The following is a 9282-nucleotide window of genomic DNA, read 5'->3' on the forward strand; positions in this document are numbered from 1 at the left end:
AAATATTAGTCAGTTTTCCTTGTTTTCTCAAGAATATATTGACAAAGTTAACCAGAATAAGACACTTAGAAACATGACAAAATTTGAATAGGTGCTTTTGGAACCAATCACCAATACAAAAGAAATCATTCCCAAAATTTATTTACATCTTATTGAAATAGATATAAGATTAGCAAGTGGATTAAAAATACGGGTTGCTATTAGGGTAATGTAATGGATTTAGGGGTTGCTCGTGCGTAAGTTGCCGCCACTGCTGGCGAGGTTACCTGGTTAAACCCTTTCTGACTGAACAGCCTCCAGCATCGTGACTGTCTCAGTTGCTGGCAGAATCCGTCAGTGGGCGTTTCTTGAACCTTTTCCAGCATAAAAGTTGTTTGACGCCAAGTCTCCTCCTACTCTCCCTGCGTGGAAGTCTTCTGCGCAGGGAGGGTGTGGGCAGTGGAGTACCCGTACTCTCTCCGCTGGTCTCCGGCGAGGAGTCTTGGAGCCTCCTCTCCAATCCCCCCATCTGCCCCCCTTCTCCACTGGTGTTACGCTGATTTCCTTCGCCAGCAGATGGGCTGCCTCTCTCCCTACTGGGACCATCTCCTGCATCCCTCTGGAGCCTTCCCTCCACCTCTAGCTCTGATGGCAGTTCCCTGACAGGTAACAATAGAACAAAATATGGATGAATCAAAGAAAACTATGTAAGATCCTTAGGGAGAATTCCTTAAAAGTGTTACACTGATGGTACAAAATGCTGGCATATCTGGCAGGCATACAAATAACAAAAATATTTGGAGAAATTGCAACCAACAAAATACATATATACATTTGTGTTGGTCATATCCTGTTGTACTACAGTTTTTGAATGTGATATTGGTGGAAATGGCAAACATTACACATATATGTCACACTAGCATTGGGTATTTTAACAATCTGGGAAGAACAACATGATGAAATGGTATTTATGGAACTAATAGTATTTAATTTGATGGCTCCTGGCAGGGTAATAACTTAAAAGTGGAAAACTGCAGAATGTTTGACATTGAATTCTTGGCACAGCAAACTGTGGCAAGTGGCCATGGCAGGAAAAATGGACTTACCAACTTAAACTAGCTGAAGATAAAGCTAAAATATTTGATTTTTATATAGTGCAGTATGGTTTTATTTCATACATAAATCAGGGATCTATACAGCAACATTTTTCAAAGCCTTTCCCCAGATTACAGAACAGAGATTTAGAACAAATTGTAATATTATGATGAAGCATACTGAAAATCTCCAAGTTGCCAGATCTTACAACAGAAGGAAAGTATGTTAAACACATCACCTTCTGTTCATTATTACATGAGGTAACTCATTTTTATTTTTTCATATTTTATTGGTTGGCTGATTTGTATGTTGGAATCAATTTTTAAAAAAAAAATAAAGAAAAAGAAAAAGACACGTTTGAGAATGTGATGTGACATTTGTCACATGTATAGCCCTGGCATGAGACTTTTTTAAAAAACAAAAACAAACCGTGAATAGCTGATTCTTTCAGGGCTGGGGACCTAGATCAGTACCGTAGCCAGAGACAGATCAGAGGAAGTCTTTCACCCATTGCTGTGCTGAGGCTCTGATTGGAATCACTGCCCATGCTTGCTATTTATTGTTTATTTGTTTATCTATTTCATAAAATTTACATATTGCTTGATTGTTTTTTTAAAAAAAACCTCAAAGCAGTTTACAAAAAAAGATAAAAATATAAAATTATCACTAAAACATTTGCAACCATAATGTAAAATACACAGTGGGTTAAAACTGCAGTAAAACAGACTAAAGCAAATTAAAACCCCTACAAGCTTTCTAAACATCTGAGTAAAGGTAAAGGTAAAGGGACCCCTGACCATTAGGTCCAGTCGTGGCTGACTGGGGTTGCGGCGCTCATCTCGCTTTATTGGCCAAGGGAGCAGGCGTACAGCTTCCGGGTCATGAAACTAAGCATGACTAAGCCGCTTCTGGTGAACCAGAGCAGCGCACAGAAACGCCGTTTACCTTCTCACCAGGGCAGTACCTATTTATCTACTTGCACTTTGATGCGCTTTCGAACTGCTATGTGGGTCTACAGGGGATGGGGGTAGGTCAAGGCTTTGGAAACGGTATAAGTGCAATTTACTCAGAACAAAAGGCTAAATTAATTGTTAATAACGTGGTGACGGAGGAATTTAAGATAGAAAAAGGGACACGACAAGGTTGCCCAATCTCCCCATTGCTTTTTATATCAGTCCTGGAGGTCCTGCTGAGTATGATTAGAAGGGACCAATTGGTTAAAGGTATACAAGTCGGAGCTAAACAGTACAAATTGAGAGCATATGCAGATGACTTAGTATTGACATTACAGGAGCCAGAATCTAGTACCAAAAGAGTTTTGGAACTGATTCAAGAATTTGGTCAGGTTGCAGGATTTAAACTGAATAAGTTAAAAACAAAGGTCTTAGAGAAAAATTTAACAGCGATCGAGAGAGAGAGGTTTCAGAATGAGACAGGTTTAACAGTGGTTAAGAAAGTGAAATACCTGGGGATTAACATGACAGCTAAAAATGGGAATCTATTTAAAGACAATTATGAAAAATGTTGGACTGAAGTGAAAAAAGATTTAGAAATCTGGTCAAATTTAAAAAAACACACGAACTGCTATGTGGGCAGGAGCCGGGACCGAGCAACGGGAGCTCACCCCGTTGTGGGAATTCGAACCTCCGACCTTCTGATCGGCATGTCCTAGGCTCTGTGGTTTAACCCACAGCGCCACCCGCATCCCTTTAAACATCTGAGTAGGCTTGTCTAAATAAGAATGTCTTTGGTGCTTCCTCCCCTCCTGACAAAATCCCAATCTAGTTCGAGACCTCCATAACATCTTGCACACCAGAGCTAAAACTACCTTGCTGTGATAAACCATTGGCACAACATTGCAACGGAACTGGAGGGATGCTTCGGCCTCAGCCTTATGCAGCATGAAGTACATCAATCTTTTTGTCTCTTCCTTTTGAATGGGACACTGTGCAACACAACAGTTTCCTAGAGCTCCAGCAGCACAGCAACACCACTGGCTGTTTCCGATCCCAGCACAAGGCGTGAAGCAGGATTGCAGCACCAGTCTGGAGTTGAACGAAGCCCTAAGATTATTCTCCAGCTCAAACTAGAATCTGAGCCAGAGAAGAAGCCTTGTCTGCCTCCCACCCAGCCCCATACTCATACACACCTATTTTTACCACCCCTCATTTCTGCAAAAGCTATCCCCTTCAATTGCAAGAAACCTTGTACAAACTGCATCACACATGTATGTTTGTGCCATGAAGCTCCGTCACCCAGAGCATCAAGAAGGAGAAAGAGAAGGGGAAAATATCCTGGTCTTCTCCAGCTGCATGAAAGGTAAGAAAGGAACAAGGGAAGTGTATTTTGAAGGCATTGGACTGGATGGGAGGGCTTCTGAAATGTCAAGAACTGATGGGAATGGGCAGGGGGATTTTCCAAAGCCTTTGGGTTCGCTCTAAGAAATGATCTAAGATCCATATAATTTTTTTTAAGACGTGGAATACTTCAGAGTTAATCTGTAGTGAACATGGGACAGCGCACTCGACACTAGTTTCCTTAGACCTTTGTAGCTGAGTTGATGCACAGGTACTATACCAGTAGCTGTTGAATACATGAAAATTCTTATGTGCACAAATTAATTCAAATGCATGCCCATGGCCTCATAAATTTCCTGGCTTTGTAGATTTAAAATAATAAAATTAACATAAAATATACTGTGTGACACAGGTATCGAAATGCTCAAAAAAGAGCTCCAGTCGGTTAAAAAGAGAGTGCTGCAGAGAGAGGGGGGAGAATAAGATGACCCAGGGGGCTAGTCATGTCCTTTTGCTGCAAGCTGATACATCATGGCTATCAGAGTTTGTACATCAGGTCAGTGGCTGCAGACCTTTATCTTTACATGGCTGGATAAATAATATCAGCATCTATATGAAAGTGTAAAAGAAAAAATCACTAAACCTTTCTACAGCAACAAGGGGAGGGAGAATAAAATAACAAGATGTTTGAACCGTACGGATAGAATGGAAGAAAACAGTAGGTCAGTACAGAGAAACTCACATTTTTCTTGGAAGGAAAGTGATAATAGCTTTCTTGGACCTCAGTTCCACCTTCTCTTTTTTCTGAAGAGCAATTTTTTTCCAATATAGATAGGAACAAGCGAGGATTGGGAGCTCTGTTGAATGAACTGTGTGCTGCTGAGAAACAGCCACCTTCTTTCAGTCATAAGATTTCAGGCCCATGGAAAGGCATTGTGGATGGACTATTTCTTTCCTGATGAGCTATTCACAGTTATTCAGTTTCAGACCATGTAATAAAGGTTTAATAAGGGTAATCATGGCAGATGGCCTTCAAAACAGATGAAGTCAAATTAGTGGAAGACCTCCCACACTATTTGCTGTTTTGTATCTATCAATGTTATATGGAATATATATGTTACCATAAACAGCAAAATGTCTTAAAGACTGACAAATTTATTTTAGTGTAAGCTTTTGTGGACTGGAGTCCACTTCATGAAATGTCTCTGATGAAGTGGCATCTAATTCACACAGAAAAAGTTTTGCATTCTTGCTGTTCCATTTGAACTTGTTTGTAGAAAATCATTTTTGTAGATGGCAGAAATCACATATGATAAATAGGGATGGGGGATAAATTTGATTCAGTTTTCATTTAAAGGCAAACCTAACTAGTTCACACTTTCTGAAACAAGATGTGAAGCAAAACACAGCCATCTTCATATATCCCTACTTCTGTCTTTGCAGTGCGGTTCTCTAGCTGAGTGATATGTACAAAATATGCATAAAGTGTCCATATAAATGCATATATTAGTCAAAATAACATAAAAAGTGTATTAAATAGCTTTCCAGAATACTATATGTGTATTATGGGAAATTGTATACACAACTGGGTATGGAGAAATTCCATTAAAATGCTGATGAATTTTCATGACAACTTAAAAAAAAAAAAATCACAACCAGATGTGGAAATGTGAAGAACTGAATTGAAGATTGGAAAAAAAAGAGAAACCGATCCCTAATGATACTGTATCATTACTTAAGTAGTTTTTCCTGAAGTCCTTAAGAATTGGAATCTGGGAACTTAAGAACAGAGTATTGAATCTAAAAGAAAATGACAGCTCCCTCCATTTCTACTTGAAGTTATGCCCATCATTTCCTGTGGGACTTCAGTGGCTAGTTTCAATATATTTGGGGGAGCTATTTGTTGAATACAAGTGTCACTTTTGGCCTCTTTGTCATCTTATGCTCATCTCCCATTCTCATCTTAAAAGAAAAAAGAGCAAATTGTGCCGGAGCTTGTTAAGTGCCTTACAGTGCAATCCTGTGCAGGTCTACTCTGATTCACTGAATAATGTCCGACTGAGTTCATTAGAACTTATTTCAAGTAAGTGTGAAAGGTATTGGAGTCCTAACATGTCATCTGGTCCTGGGATTGCTTTGAAGTTGGGTTATGCATAACTACTGGTGAGGCTAAGGAGATCTGACCTCTTAAGCTGGATATCAGTTGGGTATCAAGTTATATATGATACATATAATGTTCATATCATACATGAACATGTTTTGTGAACTGTGTGAACTGCATGGGAGGAGAGACATGTCTTACTCATGAATAACATGTGAATAAGATATGCAAATTAGCTGCACTATTTTCTCACATATTTCCATGCAGTCCTCTAGAAAAGTTATCCATTCTGGTGTTTAAACCATTGATAATACTCGAATTCAGAAAGAAGAGGAAGTTTGCAGCACTAACCCTTCCTATGCTAGAAAATTGTCTGTAGCTCCATTACAGATGGAATCACACATCTCAATAAAAGAGGCAACAAAAATCCCATTGTGGAAGTAGGACTTATGTACACAGTTCAATACCATTCTCTGTATGCCCTTGTTCTTCAAACCGCAAGCTTTTGTTTTTCTGCTACAAGTGACTTTTCCTTCTGCTGGAGGTTCTGTTGTGCTCAAAATATTTATGTAGACCTGTACCAATAGAAAGGTAACTGACCTCGCCATTTACACATCCCATCGTGAAATGACAAATCCACCTCAAGTGCTCAGACAAGAATTTTTGGGCATGAATGCATTTTGTCAGTACTGTACAATAAATACCTGCTAGCTTTTTATTTATGTGCTAAACTAGCTGCCAGTGAACAGATATGTGGATTCACTCTGGAGGTCATCCTATTATTCAGTACTCAATGGCATTTCAGCACTTTCCAAGAGATTGTAAAGGGAAGGGAATCCCATCCTCCAATACAAAAACTAAAATTTTCTTGCACCAAGCACCAAGGCAAGAATATTTGTGCTCTTAGCTAACAAGCACTTGCAGAAGCAGACCCTCCTAGGGATCCATGGAGCTCCCTTTCCGTATAGCTCCCATATGAACTTCTTGATAAGTTGCCTACTGTAAGCAAAGGCATGTGGAACTGAACATATCATCTCTACTGAAGTTCATGACACAAGTCACTCAGGCACAAGTTATATGTGCACAGCACGTTTGGGGCTCTGATGTTCTCAGAAGCTGATTGGTTGTTCCCTCAAGCCTCTACAGAGGTCCATATATTCTCTGAACACCACAGGAATTACTGAGCTGTTGTGCAAGCTAAGACATTGCATTCCATTTGTGCATTTGATAGACTTATAAAAACAAGAAAGCTGATGAGATGTGAGGCATTTGCTCATTTGAATTGCACGTGGAAACAAGGAATGCGAGCATATGACTCAGTAGGAAAACACCATTGTACACAGTGCTATTTTTTCTAGAAAAAGGGGTGCCGGAACTCACCATGAACGCCTCCCTTGATCTCTTATAATAGCAATGGTGCCCACCTGAGAGGTGCCAGAGCTGAATTTCTGCAAGTTCCAGCTGAACAAAGGCTCCGATTGTACCCTAGCAGAGCAGGGTTAATATAGCCTTCGTCTTTTCCATTCTCCATATCCCTTACAACAGCATCTGTTCCTTCACTTGGTATCTGATGGCTGACATTTCAAAGACCCTCCAGCTACTCTCATCTTGCTTTCAAAGGTTCCGTATTACGAATTATCATTTGGAACGGCCGTTAAGTTACAAAATAAAACTAGATGTCGGTGCCATACTAATAAGTAAGATTAAGGTGCTGCCTGTAGTGGTCATTAATTAATGAGAGGAATTTAGAGAATTAGCTATCTCTGTAGCTTCTATATATGCTTCTATATATGTGCTTCATTTATGTATCAAATCAGTGATTTCCATTAGTATTTGTCACCAGGGATCATTAGAGACAATGCCACAACTAGGACCAGGAGAGTGTAGCTAAGATTTGGCGAGCACCTTCTGTGTGCACATTGGCACATCCTTGGTTTTTCATTTCAACATCATTGGAGACAACTCTTAAAAGTCCCCCTGAGAAGGGACCAACTTGGATATAATCACAGGGGCTTCTACAGGACCATCCATAATGTATGTTGGGGTCAAGGAAACAGGATAGCTGATAAAGGGAGGCCCCTTTCCATGAGAGATGCTCCACAAATTATTTCATCTGTTTAAATGACTTCTGAACACCACATTGTTACACTTTCCCATTTTAACCAATGCACTAAAGGGATGTTTAAAACTCTATTAAATGTATGAAATACTTCATGGACAGTCTCTGCTGGAAAGGGGCTCTAGCAGACATTTTGATTGATGTGTATGAGTTTGGGAGATACCACAGATGAGACCTTGGGTACAGTGGATCTTGAATGAGTACTAAAATGTATTGGTTTAGCACCAGGACACCTGAAAATTAATTCCCTAAGAAAATTTACAGGGAAAGAGAATGAGAGAATTCCATATTTTCTCTATCAAGCTATCTTAATCTATACGATAGGTGATGTGTGAATGGTTTTTAATAAAATAATAAATACTAAGTCCTTGTATGATTCCATGCTGTGCTTTAACATCAGCAATACGTCAGCAGGCTTCTAGAAAATTCTAGAAGATTGATATAAGTTGCAGAAGGTAGCACCCAATGTGATATTTAAATTGCTTACTTTCTCAAAGAACTCTAATTTGCTATTAGCACAGCATGCACATATACAAAATGTTACACACCCTTTTCCCTCAATGATATCCATAATTCCTTCCCCATTTCTTTTCCATTTCTGTTCAACTACAAAAAGTGCTGCTTTGCTGTGGGAGACATGCCATTGTCTCACAGATGGCTTTTCATGGGAAAGGCACTTAACGGATAATGATTACATTTTCCCAATGTGTTTAGAGAGCCTAAAACCAGACTGAAAGCCCAACCCAAAGAAAAATTTCATGTGGACTGTTGGAAGTTTGTTCTGCATTGCTTCAGCCTCTGAACTAATCAACAGGCATGCATAGATTGCACCTGCAAGTACAAGGCAAGCAATGTGGAACATGAGAAAGACAAAATTCTTGTAAGATTCACATCACCAAAAATTGTTTTAAGGTATTTTTAAAGATTTAGCCGACATCTCCCTATTTATACAGCAAGCTTAATACAGAATTGTCGGATGAAGACTCAAAGCTGTAGCAAAAAAACTGAAAAACTATTGGGTGAGAGCCAACATTAGTTGTTCTTAAAGCAGACATATTGAAACCTATGAACTCAAATTACTTAAGTCAATTGATTTTAGTGGGTCTAACTTTGAGTAAGGCAATTGTTGGATCACACCCAATATATAGAGACCTGGAAAGCTGATGCAGGGCAGCTACTACAGACAAGTTCTATTTCAGAAAATAGAATGCTGGAAGTCTATGGTGTCTAAGGGAGAATCACTTTATAAATGCACTGGTTGAGCAGGAGTTATGAAAACAAAGAAGCAAATTCGCAGCACAGCCAAATCAGTTCCTGCAATGCTCAAATTATGTCTTTCTTGTAGTCTCTCAGTCATCTTTCTCCAGAATTACTGATTTATGTCCAGCTCTCCTGGCACACACTGATTTCACTAAAATGGAGTCACTCAGCTTGTCTCTTCCTACCCTGCAGGTAGGTGGGAGATTCAGTATGACTTTGCACAGAAAGCAGCCTAATGCTAAAATGTTATTTTAATTATGGCAAGCCCAAAGCAATGCATTGTATATGACTCAAAACAATATGATGAATTCTGTGGGTCGGTTTCCTTACCTTGCTGTTCAAAATTGATAACCTATACAATTTTTGTGTCTAATGAAGTAGATTCTGGACCATGAAATCTTATTCCACAATCAATGTATTAATCTCTCAGG

This window comes from Podarcis liolepis (assembly GCF_965112155.1).
Source record: "Podarcis liolepis genome assembly, chromosome: 11".
NCBI classification, from domain to species: domain Eukaryota; kingdom Metazoa; phylum Chordata; class Lepidosauria; order Squamata; family Lacertidae; genus Podarcis; species Podarcis liolepis.